The 18,439-nt window shown below is 45.3% G+C and overlaps 1 long non-coding RNA gene across 1 annotated transcript; it reads right to left on the reverse strand.

Annotated features, from left to right (window-relative positions):
• Nucleotides 1–12,170: 12,170 nt before the first annotated feature.
• On the reverse strand, nt 12,171–14,134 carry LOC119965380. Its single transcript, XR_005460499.1, has 2 exons — nt 12,967–14,134; nt 12,171–12,932 (listed from the first exon to the last, which is right to left on the reverse strand). It is a non-coding gene; the product is annotated as an uncharacterized LOC119965380 (long non-coding RNA).
• Between the last annotated feature and the right edge of the window lie 4,305 nt (nt 14,135–18,439).

The raw sequence follows: 18,439 nt of genomic DNA on the forward strand, positions 1-18,439 counted from the left end.
CAATGTTTTACTGACTTTTCTTTTCTGTGGTTCACCAGCAAAGTATTCTATCTGGAAGCTGATGGTCACAACTTGAGTCGATAAGTGGGGGAAAGAACAGGTTCAAAAAACTGCATGTGTGCATCTCTCGGAACTATCAGTAATGGCAGCAGAAATCAACCTTTTCCTGCCACTTAAGAAACTGCCTTTAGCAGCAACTTATAATAATCTAGCACTTTTAATGTTAAATGCATCACAGGAGCATTATAGGAAAAGGCATGACACTGAGCCACACGAGGAAGTATTAGGTGTGATGATCATCAAAAGCTGGTTAAAGTGGTAGGTTTTAAAGAGCATCTTAAAAGGATGAAAGTGAATTGCAGAGAAGAGAGATGAGACAGGTTTTGTGGCCTGGGCAACCAAAGGCGCATCCATTAAAGACGGAGCATTCAAAATAAGAACAGAATGTAGAGGAGCACAGTTAATTTATATGTTTTGGGGGCTGGAGGAGACTAGAGATAAGGAGGGAGAGATCATGGAAGCATTTGAAAATGAGGTAAGAATTTAAAAATCTACAGTGTTGCTTGACTGGGAACCAACGTAAATCAACGAGAACAGGGCCAATAGGATATTGGACTTGATGCAAGTTCAGACGTGAGCAACAGAGTTTCAGATGATTTGAAATCGATGGAAAAGTTTGTCGTAAAGGCACTGAAATTGGTTGTTGTATGTGGATTAAGTATGGCATTGTTAAGCTTTTAGACCCTATAATTTATACCAGAATGAATTCTCCATTGCTGTTTGTGTATGATATTGAAAGCAGCACCATAAAACAAATGATCTTTTGTCATGTTTCTGGGAGCTTTCTACATGCAAATTTACCAATACTTGTTCTATATTGCAACAGTGACTTTGCTTCAAAATGTACTTAATCACCTTTTGAATGCATTAGTATCTAAGGTTGTGAACGGCATTATATAAATGCAAATCGATCTCTTTCGTGGACTGAACAGTACTGATGCAGAAAAATTGAGTTCAGTGTAAACATAGCTCATATAATCCAAGTTTAGTTCGGGGGCGGGGGGGGGGGCATAATTAACAAAAATTGGGAGAGAGGACTTAGAAGAAAGGCTCTTGCATGTGCTCCAGACATAATGGATGTGAGTAATAATCCTCTACAGAGCAATTAAAGAGCTGGGGTGTTTGAAAAAGAGGCTGAAGCTCGGGTTGTTGCCTTGCTTTAACGGGAAAAGCAAGATAGCTGCGGAAACACATTGCAAAGTGCATACGGGGAACCAACATCAGCAAGAAAAATGGTGGGAGTGTTCGGTGCTGTGGCACGCTTTGATGAAAATTTGGAGCAGTGGGGCTCATATACTGAGCATTTTGGCTTTTGCATAGGCGAACAAAATTGCAGAAGATGTTTGGGTTCCCACATTCCTGAGTGTGATGGAGGGGGGCAGGAGGTTGAAATACGTTAAATCTCAGAAGTTTAACCAGAGAAGCCAGGCGCCAAAACATGAACAAATTGTAGAGATCCTGCGAGCACGCTATTCACTGAAGCCTTTAGTGATTGCCGAGTGCTTCAGATTCCACAAAAGGCACCCTGAAATGGGTGGGGGAGGGGGCGGTAAGAATTAATTGCGCAGTAAGTGGCTGAATTAAAAAGCCTGACAGACTCTGAGTTTGATGGTATGCTGAATGATACAATTTGGGACAGATTGGCCTGCGAAGTGAGGCAAGACCGAAACGTTTGCTAATTAAGAGTAACCTTACTCAAGGTCATGGAAATTGGTGTTACGATGGAGCTGGCTGCAAAGGAAGCTCAGCAACTGAGTTTGCATACTCGGATACATAAAATGTCGGCAGAATCAAACCCGTATGTGTCACCGATGTGCAAAGCCAGGCCATTCAGCTTGGAATGCTGCTATAAGGGCTTAAAATGCAGAGGCCGTGGAAAAAATGTCTTGGGAGTGCCTGCCTGAAGAAAAAGCAAGCTTACGTGCAAAATTAATAAGCAAGAGCAAACCAAAACAGCATGTAAAAGAAATAAAATAAGTGTTCATGCTATGTAAGATGGACGAGTGAAACAAGACTACTTGCAGTCTGAAGACAAATTGTCACTGAATGTACTAACCATTGGTGGTGCTCCAAATAGATACTGGGTTACTTCACTGCTGGATGGACAGCCATTAGGAATTCCAGACTGAAACAGCAGTCTCGCTAGTGCCAGAGACTTGATATGGAAAAGCTCAGATGCACGTCATTGAAACCTTCAAGAATTAGGTTGAATGCATGCAGTGGTTCCATTGAAAGGCTGCATTGACATAGCTGTGCAACTTAACAGGCAAACAGCAGATTTGTTTTTATGTATAGTAAAGGGAAATTATCCAGCATTAATGCATCGAACATGGTTAGAAAAGATTTGACTGAACTGGGCTGAAGTCAACCTGATGACTCTTCAAAGATTAGAAGACAGGACTGGGAGTCTGCGAGGACAAGTGTGAGTTCTTCCCGTCTTCCATTGAGTATTTGGGACATCTGATCGATGCCACGGGCCTTCACAAATCTCCCTTGAAGATCCAAGGCTATCACAGAGGCGCCTGCACCTCAGAACGTAAACTGGTTGCGATCCTTCCTAGGATTGTTGAACTACTATTGAAGATGTGTTCCAAATTTGGCAGCTATTTTAAAAATAATGCATGACCTCTTATGCCAAAACAAGAAGTGGAATTGGTCTGATCAATGTCGTAATGCACTTAAGCAAGCCTAAGAAGCATTGTTCAAATTTGAAGTCCTTGCGCATTTAAATCTTACCCCACTCCAACAGTTGCCATGTAACGCATCTCCTTATGGTGTTGGAGCGGTGCGATCCCACAACATAGTATCGGTTGAAAAAAGGCCTTTGTGCCTCAAACATTGAGAAAAGCTGAAAGTAACTACACACTGCCCGAAAGGGAAACCTTTGGGATTACCTTTGGAGTAAAGAGATTCTGCCAATTGCTTTACGGAAGAAGGTTCACACTGTTGACAGACCATCGTCCATTAATGACAGTTTTAAGACCACACACAGGAATTCTGTCATTTGCAGCAAGTAGAGTGCAGAAATGGGCATTGCTTTTGTTTGGATATAGTTATACCAAACAAATCAAATGTGGGCAGCACGGTGGTGCAGTGGTTAGCACTGCTGCCTCACGATGCTGAGGATGCAGGTTCGATCACGTCTCTGAGTCACTGTTCGTGTGGAGTTTGCACATTCTCCCCGTGTCTCCGTGGGTCTCACCCCCACAACCCAAAGATGTGCAGTGTAGGTGGATTGGCCATGTTATATTGCCCTTTAATTGGGAGAAAAACATTATTGGATACTCTTTTAAAAAAAGTACTGACAATCAAGTCCCCTTTGTAATGCAGATGGACTTTCACAATTATCACTACCAAGCAGTTAGTCAACAAGCTGTTCGTCAAACTATTCGAGCGGAAGTATCTTCCACTTTGAACAGGTAGAGCGTACACGTGGAGCGATCCGATACACTCCAATTAATGGATATGGTACTATGAAGTAAGACCTCCGAACTAAAACCTGATTTGAAACCGCACTCCACTAAAGGTTTGGAGCTGTCTGTACAGTCAGGATGTGTTCTTTGGGGGCTAAGAGCAATCATTCTGCCACCATTGAGAGGATGAGTGTTAAACAAATTGCACGAGGGCCATTGCAGAATTGTGCGCATAAAAGAAATAGCAGTTATGTCTGGTGGCCTGGATTGGATGTGGAGATTGAAGAGAAATCTGGAACATGTTCTTCATGTGTGAAGGTACAAAACCTCCTGCCACGGTTAGCATCGTTGCATCTTTGGAAATGGCCAGAAAAGTCTTGGCAATGGATGCATATCGACTTCAAAGGAAACTTTTGAAGGACATATTTTCTTACTAACGGTTTTTGTTCATTCAAAGTGGCCAGAAGTCACCATAATGAAGTCAACTTCATCCGAAAAGATAATTGAGAGACTAGGAGAAGTCTTTGGTAGCTTTGGATTTCCTGACCAATTGGTAAGTGATAACGGACTTCTATATTTGTCTCAAGAATTTGAAAGTTTCTTTAAAGCGAATGGTTTTCAACATAGGCCATCCTGCTACAAATGGACGAGCAGAATGTTTCATTCAAACCGTGAAACACATTGAGAGCAACCAGGGAACAAGGTTCACTGATCAAACACCTTAATTCATTCCCACCTATGTATAGGGATACTGATCATTCAATGACTAAAATCCCTCCTGCATGATTAATGATGAAAGAAACTACGTTTGATATTCGACTTGTTGAAACCTCTGAAAATGAAACAATGACAGGTAGAACGACGGGGAAGTAAAACAAAACATTTGGGCTGGATTCTCCAAAAATCATCCTGAGGAGGCATGCGGATCAGCTGTTGGCAGGGAGAAGCGGTCCACTGGAAATGGAACCTCCTGAAAATTCTGATTCAACTGCAGCAAGTCCTGACGTGAATCTTCCTTCAACCCTGACACCGACAAACTCCAGAGGAAGTCAACACCTCACCTTAATACCAAGAACAGAGTGAACCTCTTGTTACCACAGCACCAGTTTGAACAACCACTGATGACATTAGTACAAAGATGAAAATGCCAGGGGTTCCAGCAAGTGCAAAGGAGCAGTCGCCAGAGGTTCGCCGTCAACCGTTCTAAGAGCGGCGACCTACAAACCATCTGACTTATTGACTATTATTTGATTATTGTTCATGTTACACTTGTTTGAAATTGTTGGGGACATTTGATTTAAAGGGGGATGAAATGTTAGGTGTTCCTATTGAGTCTGCATAGCTGCAGTAAGCACCATATTAATATTTGCATGTCGTCACCAGAAGTGACATCACAGGTTGCTAGTGCGGGAGACTGCCAGAGTGAAGGAGCAGCCTGAAGTGAACACACCTTGTAAGTAAAGCTCTGTTAATGTTTGATCCTCCCATGCTTCCTAGTGTCAGTTCTCCACAATACACAACAGTTTTCATTGACAATCCCCCTTATAAATGTCGATGTTGGGATATAGAATAGGGAAAGGTCAAGTCATGCAGACTGGATGTATGTACAGGTAAAGATTTTTATTGAGATATATTTGGATATTTTAGATTACAAATTGGGATGGGATGAAAACTACAAATGCCATTTTTAAAAAAAAAAACAATATTCCAAAATAATACCTGAACTTTAATGGGGGTTTGATCATAGTCTTCATCAAGGTGTTAAAGGGGACAGATTGGGAGGATGAAATTTATTTCTACTAGTTGAGGAGTCTAAGATGGGGACATAATCTAAAAATCAGAGCCAGATAGGAGTGAAGTTAAACACTAGCATTTGCAGGAAGTCGTACAATTCGGGGTGGTGCAATGGTTAACACTGCTGTCTCACAGCGCCAGGCACCCGGTTCGATTCCCACCTTGAGTGACTGTGTGGAGTCTGCACTCTCTCCCAGTGTCCGTGTGGGTTTCCTCCGGGTGCTCTGGTTTCCTCCCGCAGACAAAAGATGTGCAGGTTAGGTGGATTGGACATGCCAAATTGCCCCTTAGGGTGAGGATATGGGGCCTAGGTAGGGTGGTCTTTCAAAGGGATGGTGCAGACTTGATGGGCCGAATGGTCTCTTTCTGTACTGTAGGGATTCCATGATTCTAAGTTTGGAACTCTCCCACAATTGACAATTGATGCGAAATCACTTCTTTATGTTGAAGTTGGTAAATTTTTGTTAAAGGCATTAAAGGTTATGGGGCAATGGTCAGGTATGTGGAGTTAGGTCGTGGATTAGCAATAATGTCACTGAATGATGGAACGTGCTCAAGGAGCAGAAGTAGCCTACTCGTGTGCCCACCTGCTCTTAAAAATATACATTGATATAGCTCAGCTTCATTGGGGAAAAGCAGCCATTTGTAAATTGCCTTATCACTGTAGTAGTGCTTTCATACAATAAGTTACTTTTGTGGTGCAGTGATTGTTTCATGCTATTTGATATATTTAATAAAATGGGTGGCGCGGCACAGTGGTTAGCACTGCTGCCTTACCGCGCCAGGGACTCGGGTTCGATTCCAGCCTCGGGTGACTGTCTGTTTAGAGTTTGCACTTTCTCCCCGTGTCTGCATGGGTTTCCTCCGGGTGCTCCGGTTTCCTCCCACAGTCCAAAGATGTGCAGGTTAGGTGGATTGGCCATGCATATAATATTGCCCAAAAAGCCAGGTGGGGTCACGGGGATATGAGTGGGGGATTGGGCTTAGGTAGAGGACTAGTGCAGACTTGATGGGCCGAATGGCCTCCACTGTAGGGATTCTATGAAAATGGTATGTCACTGATTATGGATTTTATTGCATTGAGGAGTGGAACCTATACAACATATGGGAAAATATGGTATTCGGGACTTTTTCAGCCCTGCTTATTTGCAGATGAATTTCATGTAGAGGACACAGGCATTGGACAGGTGCTGCAGTAATAAATACTGACAGCAGGGAGTGCTGTTGAGCTACTTCGAATCACTATTCTCCGCAGTGCCACTATCTGAACATCTGGGAGCACTGCATCTTTGAAATGCAAATCGAACATCGTCTGGAATGCACATAATTTTGAAACATGAAGGTCCTCGTTTACAGATCTCCGGCGTGCAGACTCAGTCCACTGCATTTGTGCTTTTCAAAAAATTTATATGTGAGGCTGTTCTCACTTCATCTCCCCCCCCCCCCCTCTCCCCATCCACTTTCATAGTATCTCATCACCATGGTGACTGTGCTTTAAACAGCAGGTGATTACAATGCTGAGAGGATTGGCAGTGGGAAGCTACTGAATACCATAGACAGGGAGCTTGCAATGTCTGTTAAATGGTGCAGAAAAAGGTTGGGTTAGCTGGTCACTGTCTACATTTAATCAGGGTCTGTCTACTGTTGAGCTAAAATTAAAATGTGAGATAATTGTGACCAAAGCAGTTTTTACAAAACTATATGTTTTTGTTGCTTCCTCAACCACATATATTGTAATTGGAAAAGCACTGATTTCCAGTGGAAGGGATCTGAATGACGAGGAAAGGCTAGAGAAACGTGAGCTTTTCAGCCAGGGCAGCACGTTAGCACAGCAGTTAGCACTGCTCCCTCACAGCGCCATGGACCCGCGTTCAATTCTAGCATTGGGTGACTGAAATGAAATGAAATGAAATGAAAATCGCTTATTGTCACGAGTAGGCATCAAATGAAGTTACTGTGAAATGCCCCTGGTCGCCACATTCCGGCGCCTGTTCAGGGAGGCTGGAGTTTGTACTTTTTCCCCATGTCTGCGTGGGTTTCCTCCGGGTGCTCTGGTTTCCTCCCACAGTCCACAGACGTGCAGGTAAATGGAATGGCCATGCTAAAAAATTGTCCCTTACTGTCCAAAAAAGGATAGATGGGGTTACTGGCTTACGGGGATAGGGTGTAGGCCTGCGCCAAGGTATGGCGCCCTTTCAGAGGGTTGGTGCAGACTTGATGGGCTAAATTGTCTCCTTCTGCACTGTAGTGATTTTGATAAATGCAGGCCTAGCCAGCGGCGCACACATCCCATGAATTAATTTTAAAAAAATTGTCTTACAATTTGGGCTGGATTCTCCGCATCGTGACGGCGGAAGCGAGAATTACAATCGGGTGGAGAATCACACAAAATGGAAAAGTCCGTTTTGCACCGAGTGCCGATTCCATCGTTCCAGTCCATTGTTGGCGGTGTTATCGAGGTTTGCGCCCCTGTCCATGCAAAGCCGTCATTTACCTGGATTTTAATGCCGTTTGTAGCTTGGACACTTCTTGCTCCATCCCCCCCTTGAGATTCTCCGCCCCTCTCAGGTGGAGGTCTCGCGGGTGCAAATTAGTGCCAGTATTTACAGGCGGGGCCTGGGTGCCAAGGCTGCTGAGGGGGAATGGGAGGCCATGGCAACTCTGACAAAACTTTACCAATTGTCGGGCTTGCTGGGGGCTGCCTGGGCCGGGGGCAGTAGCCAGGAAAGACATGGTGCCACGTCTGTGGACTCAGCTGTCCCCCTCGGGATCGGAGAGGCATTTCTCAGACGCCCATTGCTGCAGTACGTGTTTTAAACACACCCATTTTGTGCTACTCACAGGCTCCTGGCTGCTCACACTGCTGAGTGCTGCCTGTGTCCTGTGAATGTTCAGACAGTCTCTGTTCATCTGAGAGCCTATCCACCCCTCTGGATCACCTCCTGGTGAGGCTGGTAGCACTGACTGTCTCTGCCACCACCTCCCGACTCTGTTCAGAAGGGTGGGCTTGAGTCTGCGGTTACCCTGGGGAAGGGCGGTGTCCCTCCTCTCGTCACTGACATGGAGCTGTGGGTCCACCTTGGGCTCCTGAACTCAGGGGGCAGGTCTTCTCTGAGCCATTTCCATGATTGCAGTGAGCAGTGTGTGGTAAGTGGAACGTTTAAAAAGAGCTCCAGCTGTCGGGCTCTTTGCCGCTAACACTGTCCCAGCAGTTACAATGGCAGCTGGGCCGGGAATTGTTCTCAATTCGCACCAGCAGACTGCTGGCCTGACTCACTTAGCAAATAGAGCCCCCAACGGAAATATGATTCGCACACTATTTTGGCCCACATGGGAACAAACAGCCTCCCAACAGAATCCTGGCCATTGTTATCGACCTGAAAGATGAACCCTTCCTAGATGTTTGCAGACTTGCTGAGTACATCAAACATCAAGGACAGGATTCTCCGATCGCCGATGCCGAAATTGCGTTCGCTGATTGGCCGGAGAATCCACTTTTATGCCAAAATCGGGAGCGGCGCCATTTTCCTGATGCTTCGCCCTCTCAACAACGGCGTACCCGAAGAGTACCCCACACGCTGTCGGGAAGACCTCAGAACGTCACCTGAGGCCCTGACCCGATGCTCTGCCCCCGATGGGCCGATTTCCCGACGGCGTGGGACAGGTGTCCTCTCACATTTCGTAAACCTGGCGTAGCGGCTGTGGACTGTGTCCAGCGCCGTCACAGTCGGGCAGGAGGGGGGGAGCTGGCAGGGGAGGCTTCGGCTGGGGCTAGTATAACATGGCCGGTGCCATGCGCATGCGTGGCCACGGACCCGGCCACTCTGCGTCCGTATCGACACGTAAAGCCGACACGTAAATACGTGGTGCGGCTGCTAGCCACACACCAACATCAGTGCGGGTTTTGCGCCGGCTTTTTGGTCATAAGACCATTCGGATCCGGCGGATATAGCCGCAGAATTGGTGAATCCATCCAATTCTGTTTCCTAACATTGGCCGGGATTCTCCATTTGGGAGATTATGGGCAGGATTCTCCAGTCGCCGAAGCCGCGTTCGGCGATCGGCCGGTGAATCCCCGTTTGCACCGAAATTGCCCCCTCAAAAACGGAGAACTCTGGGAGTATGCTGCACACCGTATGGACCTCCCCCGATGCTCCACCCTCGATGGGCCGAGTTCCCAACGGCGTGGAACACTTATCCTTTTTTGTTTGTGAACCTGGTGTGGTGGCTGCGGACTGAGCCCAGTGCTACCACAGTCGGGAGGGAGCCGTTCCGCGGGCAGGGGAGGTTTGGTGGGGAGTAGGCCGGGGTGACGAGCAGGTTACGGGGGACAGTATGTGGCAGGCCGGGTCAGTGCGCGGCCGGCACCATGTTGCACGGCACTGCCGCTGCAGGCCACCGCCGTGCGCATGCGCGGCTATGGACCCGGCAATTCTCCGGCAGTATCCGCAGGTAAAGTCGGGGGCTTAGCGCTGCATGGCTGCTAGCCCCCCACCAGACGGACGATTGGAGCGCCTTTTCTACCATTTTTTTTTTTGGCATAAAACGGTACTGTTCCCAAGCTGACCTCAGAACTTAGTCTTCAAATTGGAGAATCCAGCCCATCGTTCTCCCACCCGGAGGTGAATTATGCATGGTGAGGATTACAAGGGATTCCTGAGGCAATACTGCTATCAGGCTGCCATTTTGACATGGTGGCCCGATAGCGAGGTCCCATGGCTGGCTACCCCCCACTGCATCGCAAATCAGCTCCAGCCCCCGAATTCCCTGCCCCCCCCCCCCGGTGCTATGTCTTTTTGTCCAACGTCATTTCGTCCAACGACACTTCGTCCACGTCTTTTGGTCCAACGTCTTTTTGTCCGCCCGTCTTTTGGTCCAACGTCACTTCGTCCAATTATCCAATTACAAATAGTTTAATTTAGTTTTTCAATGTTACTGCTCAAGGATCCTCTCCACCTTTTTCGCCTCTTGAAGTTGAGTTCTGCATTTGTGCTGCTTGATCTCCAGACATTATTAAGATAAGCTGCAGGATATTCACCCATGTATGCTCCAGCGTGATGAGAGCCATTGTATCTGATGGAATATTTGATCATTTCAGACCTGTAATGTCAGAACCCACTGTCAACCAGAGGTTTTAATCACTCGACGAAAATCGAGTTTAAACCTGCTTCTTTCAGAACTGCACTCATTGTCTAAATCCAATTAGACTCCCACTTATATCTGTGTCTGTCGGAATTGTAGAATATCAAATCATCTTGTCCTCTCCCCATTATTCTCTCTCGGGTACAGTTCTGGAAATCTAACTTTTAGGGAATTTCGGGAATTTACAATTTACATCAATTTTAAGTAATTTCGGGAATTTTAAGTAATTAGTAAACTTTTAGATTTTATAACTGCATTTTTAGATTTTTTAACTTTTTAACTGCATTTTTCAACTTGCATTTTACTTGCATTTTATCAATTACTTGCATTTTAGCAATTAAATTCACTTGCTGTATTGTACGTGCATTTTATCAATTAAATGGTTTTATACGGAGTTAATTTGTAATTGGATAATTGGACGAAGTGACGTTGGACCAAAAGACGGGCGGACAAAAAGACGTTGGACCAAAAGACGTGGACGAAGTGTCGTTGGACGAAGTGACGTCGGACGAAAAGACGCGACACGCCCCCCCCCACCTTCCCCCAAGTACAGAGGTGACCTGGTCCACCTGCCCCCCAAGACCCCTCAATAGGGGAAACCCCCAGAGCCCACCTAAATAGGGGGACCCCCACAGACCCCTTATAAATGAGTCCCCTGTCAGGATTTCCCCCCCCCCAGCAAAGATTGATTCAGCAACTGTGGGGGGGCTGGCACCGGCCCCACAAGATACATAATCTATTCCAATGAGAAACCGTGCGGGGTTCGCCGGGTCTATGATTGATGCTTGAGAGGCTGGCAAGCTGCATCCACGTGTACACATTACAATCCCCACACACACTCATCCCAGCCAACAAGATGGCACTGGCTGTGCTGGAGCGCGGCTATACAGCTGATGGGTTGCAACAGTCAGAGAGAACCCGGGGGGGTGGCTTGGGGGGACACCTATATGGCCCTTGGCCCTATGTTTACAGTGGGCAGTCAGCAGTGTGTGCAGCTGCATAGCTGCCTTTCTGGCTGCGGCGATAGTTCCGTGTCCGTCTACCCCGACCCCACAGCCCACCTCCTGGCCACCCCCCCTCTACAGTCCCCTGCCCTAGAAACCCCCCCCCCCCTCCCGCCCGGCCAGCGGCACAACTATCAGAAAACTAGGGCGATGTTGGACACTTTCCATACCCCCCTCTCTCCCTCAGAAGCCACGATGCCGATTTCACGATTTTTAAAAGCACAAGTGAACCGCGTCTTGGACAACTCGGCCCATCGGAAGCAGAGCGTCGCGGAGGCCCCGAAGAATACTGGGTCAGGCTCACTAATGATATGCAAGCTGCACGTGCATTCCAGACTGCATTGACGCCATTGAGGTAACGGAGAATTGCGATTTGGGGGCGCCCACCGTGATTTTAGTGTCGGAAACCATTCTCCGCCCAATCGCGTTTCGTGATTTCGACGTCAGCCAACGGAGAATCCCGCTCACTGTTTTTACCCTGGCTGTCCAATTCCCCACCGCATTGGGAACGCCGCTACCGGCGATGGATTGTGGAGAATCCAGGACATCGGCTTGTTAGCTATCCCAAAAATTTGTATTGAGTTGATCTCTATACATGCAGAGAACTCCTGTCTTTAAGAGTAACATAAGCAACTGATAGCATAAATTGGATTTGCCTCTGTCATTCTCCCTCTAGGATTCTCCGTTTGTACTGGTCTGGAACTGCTATCTGTGATATAAGAAGTCTTTGATACTGAACTCTTCCATTTGCTCTAGACAGCTTTCAAAATGTTTGTTTTATTGTATACAATTCAACCCTGTTTTATTAATGTCTCCTTCACCCTGGATTTTATTAACACAATACAAAAAAAAACACAACATGTATTACTGGAAAATACCACATTCTTGTACAACAGTCACAGTCTTCACAGGTTCATTACTGTGCAATGTTTTCATTGTGCACTTGCCCCCTTACCTGCTTCTACACTCAAAGTGAAGCAAGCAACATGTAAAAATTGTCTTACATTTTAAACACTGCACTGTTACATAACAAATGTCTATAGCATGGGAAAAATCACGTATAACACGCCGTGACACCACAAGTACAGTGAGATTGATGTGCTGTGCTAACGCATTCACAATAATGCAAATTAGATTGGGAACACATAACATGTTTTGCTGCCCCATTATTTTTTTTGACTGATTGCTGTTTAATGGCGCCACGCCAGCTGTGTAAATTTTTACAGGGGCATTTGGGTGATTTCTCTGCCCCCTCCCCTTTATATTTTGATCTCTTTGTCATCTGCTTCATCAAGTGACTGCAGCCAAGAGGGTGGGTTCTGAGAGGTGACTTAGTGCCCCGTGTAATGATTTTGAGGACACCAGAGATCACCAAGGTATGCTCTCTGGGTTTTCCATCTATTGCACAGGACAATGTGTTAAATGGCACCTCCCTTGCTCAACGTGGTTCAGATCAGAGGGAAAAAAGGAATTCTTGCACTTTACCTCAGCGTGAAAGAAAGGAATTCTTGCACTTTACCTCAGTGGGAAAGAAAGGAATTCTTGCACTTTACCACCTGACTGGAAAAGCCTCCGAGTACTTTGCACAAAGCACCACTTTTGGACTGTCCAACTGTTCTGCAAATAAATGCACCAATCATTCTGATCCTCCAACAGCAATAAGACTTGTGCCAACTCATTTATATTTTATCAGATGAGGGGATCTTGCTACTCTACCTCCAATAACGCAATGAAATGTTCAATGACAACCACTGACTAACTTGCTTTGATGCAGCAGGTTTGGTGGGGTTATGGGGTTACAGGGATACTGCGTGGTAGTGGGCTTAGGTAAAGTGCTCTTGCGGAGGGTCAGTGCAGACTCGCTAGGCCGAATGGCCTCCTTCTGCACTGTCGAGATTCCGTGGATTCCCTCAGTGTTCACCTTAGGTAATGAACTTAAGTCCACTGGTGTGGAATTCATATCCACAAATTACTGGCTACACGTGTGCTATTATTGCATCAGGCAAACAGGATACTCGCCTCTGAAACTCAGTAGACTTAACACTTCATTGTTATTTTAATCTTGCATCTCACCCCATTGAATTTCTAACTCATTAGCAGATCGCTCAGGCAAAGCTTATACATTGGAACCTCTTCTATCCGGAATGCTCAGAACCAAGTCATCTGGATTCTGGATCGTACAATGATGTTAGAATGCCTAACCACAAATGTGTGAACTGGAAATGGCCGTCAATATAAATATTTACCCTAAAACATAAAATGATAGTAAAACATTATGCGGCAGTAATAATAATTGTTTTCTTATCTAAATACACACCCAAGTCTATCTGTCTGAAACCGGACATTTTCTCAAAGGGCGCGCACTGGTCTAATTTCAGGCTCTGTGTTAGCTTTAGGTTCTGGTTTAGTTTCAGGGTCTGAGTTATATTCAGGGTCTAGTTTAGTTTTGGGGTCTGAGTTATATTCAGGGTCTGTGTTATGGTTTGGGTCTGAGTTATATTCAGGGTCTGTTTTAGTTTCAGGGTCTGTGTTATATTCAGGGTCTAGTTTAGTTTTGGGGTCTGAGTTATATTCAGGGTCTAATTTAGTTTCAAGGTCTGTGTTCCTCAGGGATCAGTGCTGGGATCTTTGCGTTCGCAGTATATATAGATGATTTGGAGGAAAATGTAACTGGTCTGATTAGTAAGTTTGCAGATGACACAAAGGTAGGTGGAATTGCGGATAGCGATGAGAACTGTCAGAGGACACAGTAGGATTTAGATCGTTTGGAGACTTGGGTGGAGAGATCGCAGATGGAGTTTAATCCGGACAAATGTGAGGTAAGGCATTTTGGAAGATCTGATGCAGGTAGGGAATATACAGTGAATGGTAGAACCCTCAGGAGTATTGAAAGTCAGAGAGATCTAGGTGTACAGGTCCACAGGTCACTGAAAGGGGCAATACGGGTGGAGAAGGTAGTCAAGAAGGCATGCGGCATGTTTGCCTTCATTGGCCGGGGCATTGAGTATAAGAATTGGCAAGTCATGTTGCAGCTGTATAGAACCTTAGTTAGGCCACACTTGGAGTATAGTGTTCAATTCTGGTCGCTATACTACCAGAAGGATGTGGAGGCTTTGGAGAGGATGCAGAAGAGATTTACCAGGATGTTGCCTGGTATGGAGGGCATTAGCTATGAGGAGCGGTTGAATAAACTTGGTTTGTTCTCACTAGAACGACGGAGGTTGAGGGGCGATCTGATGGAGGTCTACAAAATTATGAGGGGCATAGACAGAGTGGATAGTCAGAGGCTTTTCCCCAGGGTAGAGGGGTCAATTACTAGGGGGCATAGGTTTAAGGTGCGAGGGGCAAAGTTTAGAGGAGATGTACGAGACAAGTTTTTTACACAGAGGGTAGTGGGTGCCTTGAACTCGCTGCCGGAGAAGGCGGTGGAAGCAGGGACAATAGTGACATTTAAGGGGCATCTTGACAAATACATGAATAGGATGGGACTAGAGGGATACGGACCCAGGAAGTGTAGAAGATTTTAGTTTAGATGGGCAGCATGGTCGGCACGGGCTTGGAGGGCCGAAGGGCCTGTTCCTGTGCTGTACTTTTCTTTGTTCTTTGTTCTTTTGTTATATTTATGGTCTGTGTTATGGTCAGGGTCTGTTTTCGTTTAAGGGTCTGTATCAGTTTCAGGCACTGTACAGGTTTGAGGTCCAAAATCCGGTTGAATCCAAAATCTGGCATGGTCTTAGCCCCATGGGTACGGAATTTGGACGTCTAATCTGTACCAATTATCTTTACTGAACCCATGCCTTCTTGATTTGTTGCAACGCCCGAGCAGTTGAGATGTGCAAGTCCATGTGTCTGCTGAAAAGTTCTCCAGATAATTGTGTGTTTCTGAGCAATAGATTTCCAGACTGGAGAGGTTGCAGTGTGATTGGCTTGCCGTGTCTTCAGCAATCTTTTGGAGATTAAATGCTATTAACAATGGTTGTGTTGAACTGACTGTTCAGCCCCAGTTGTAGCCTGGTAACAGTATCTGCTTGTGTGGCAATAATATTGGAGAACTGGAATTTTGTGAAAATTTTATTTAAAAAACAAAATTAAAGGTAAACGATGAGTGACTAATACAAGCACTGCAACTTAGCCACAGTCACTTTATCAGTCACCGTATTAGTTGAACCCCTTTATTACAAACTCTGGGACACATAGAACATAAGTTTCTTAGTAGGAGTTTGAGCTTTTTGCATTATCACAGTGGAATTTCACTCAAACAGGAGGCAAGTTTGTACTTGTAACGATAGTAGCGTGGATCAATTTTACGGTGTGTGTCGTAGCACCTGATCCAGGTTATATGTTGTTAGATTAGGCTTTCAGATCTTTCTCTTGAATATCAAGTGCTTTCTTCAAGTATTCGATGCACCCCGATCTGATCATTGACACAACGAACATTGATGTTTTCTTCAATTTTTCAATTAAATGTATATTCACAGCTGGGACTGAAAGCTATCATAAAAAGAAATGTACTTGGTGCATATGATTCATTACTTATTTTCAGTTTCTAGTCAAATTTTCTAAGTCACAGTCAAAAGTAATTTTTGCCGAACAAATCTACGAACGTGGCCTCGATCATGCCAAAATAATTTGACACCACGACACTACTGACCCAAAATCTAAGGTTTTGGTGCCAAGTTTATGCCTGGTTTCAGTTGGATCAGCGTTATAATTGGCTTCAGCAATCTCGGGTTTGAGAAGGGACAACTGACGACATAAATAAAGGCTTTTTAATCAGTCTTCAACTTATACTGTATACTCTGGGATAGATATTGGGCCTGTAAGTTCCTGTTTAAGATCATAAGATGATAGGATTGTAAGAAATAGGAGCAGGAGTAGGCCATTCGGCCCATCACGCCTCTCTGCCATTCAGTAAGATAGTAAGAAGTCTTACAACACCAGGTTAAAGTCCAACAGGTTTGTTTCGAATCACTAGCTTTCGGAGCACAGCTCCTTCCTCAGGTGAAGGAAGGAGCCTGAGTAACACCTGAGGAAGGAGCAGTGCTTCGAAAGCTAGTGATTCAAAACAAACCTGTTGAACTTTAACTTGGTGCTGTAAGACTTCTCACTGTGCTCACCCCAGTCCAACGGCAGCATCTTCACATCATGGCTACCATTCAGTAAGACGGTGGCTGACCTGACTATGGCCTTAACTTCACTTTCCTGCCGCCAACCTCCCCCCCCCCCCCTCCCCCCCCCAACCTCCTGCCTTTACCCTTGACTCCCTTGTAGATCAAAAATCTGTCTAACTCAACCTTATATATATTCAATGACCCATCCCCCACTGCTCACTGGGGGAGAGAATTAAAAAGGCTTGCGACCTCTGAGCAGAAATTCCTACATATCTCTATCTCTCGGGTAAAATGGTCAGAATGTGGGCCAGTACTGGAGATGAATATTGGGTGGGGCCATTTTTCAGTAGGCCACCAAAAACATCATTGGGCCCTTTACATATGAAAATGAGAGGTCTAATTCTTATTTGGGCCCCCTTTGTGAAAATTGGACAATGATGCGTGGAACAGGTGCTGGGACTGCTTCTCTCGGAGTACTTCAGTGGCTGCTTTTCTTAAACAAAACTAATTCAAAAATCAATGCCGTGGAGCCAGGAACACTACTCTGCCTCCAGAATGCTCTCAGAATTTGCCTTCAGGGTTCTATTAAAATGGGCAAGCCGTCTGTGATGATGTGACAAGCATCCAAATAATATCACCAAGTCTCGAGGTCTAATTTTGGGCAGGCTTCAGGTCTCCATACTGGTGGCCATTTCAGGCCTCCCAGCTTCAGAAAATTCAACAATGGGACAAGTGATTATTGACTGTTTCTGAAGCATTCATTTTTGTTTTGTGCACACTTTTTGTATACATTCCTCATGGTTTCTCTGTCAAACAGTCCAGTTTTTATATTCTACATACAGCTCACTTCGTTATGCGGACCCAAACTCGACTTTAAATTGTTACAAAGTTCCTTTTGTTCGAGCACAGTGTATTTATTTCATGGAGAAAATAAAGATCATCATTAGGTTGTTGTCTTGGAAGCCCCTTGGTCAGGATGTACAGGAACAAAACAACCGCTTTCTTTGAGTGACTAAGTTGAGTTGTTAAATAAAAACAGTAGTTATTCATCCACTTGAAAAGTCCCAGCCTTCAATTACTGGCAAAGCCGTGATCAGAATGCACCATTTTACATATATTAACAGACAACATAGTCAGATGGGAAAACATAATCTACCAATTAATACATTGCCCGCTCCTTGTGACACTTTCTTAACCTAGGTCTCAAATACTCACAATACAATTCTGTAATGCTGGGGGAGGTCCATTTAATCAAACCTGTTCCTCCCACACACTGGCAACAATCTTTACTTTTATCGACAGTAGATAAACAAGCCTTACAATACACCCATCTTTTCCATTATATAAACGTTTGTAAAGCCGGTGATAAAAGTTTCAATCACCCTCGCTATGTTCAATCCATTCCAGCTGTACCCAACCCTTTTAATCTCCTAAAGTAACTTTCCTTCTTCCACCAACACAAGTAAAGCAAAAAATCCTTACCTCCGATTTCATCCTTGACCAAATCCTCTTTATCATGATCCTAGCAATACAGGAAGCAGCATGATCCATAGGACATTCACATATCTTTAACTTTACCCATCTTCACAACATCAACCCCACTTATAACCAGATCGTCATTAATGGGACATGGACATCGCAGGCTGGGCCAGCATTTCATAGATATCATAAAATTTACAGTGCAGAAGGAGGCCATTCGGTCCATCGAGGCTGCCATGGTCCTTGAAAAGAGCACCCTACCCAAGCCCACACCTCCACCCTATCCCTATAACCCAACCTAACCTAGTTTTGGACACTAAGGGAAATCCAGCATAGCCAATCCACCTAACCTACACATCTTTGGACTGTGGGAAGAAACCGGAGCACCCCGAGGAAACCCACACAGACACGGGGAGAATGTGCGGACTCCACACAG

This window comes from Scyliorhinus canicula, chromosome 4 (assembly GCF_902713615.1).
Source record: "Scyliorhinus canicula chromosome 4, sScyCan1.1, whole genome shotgun sequence".
Classification (NCBI taxonomy): Eukaryota; Metazoa; Chordata; class Chondrichthyes; order Carcharhiniformes; family Scyliorhinidae; genus Scyliorhinus; species Scyliorhinus canicula.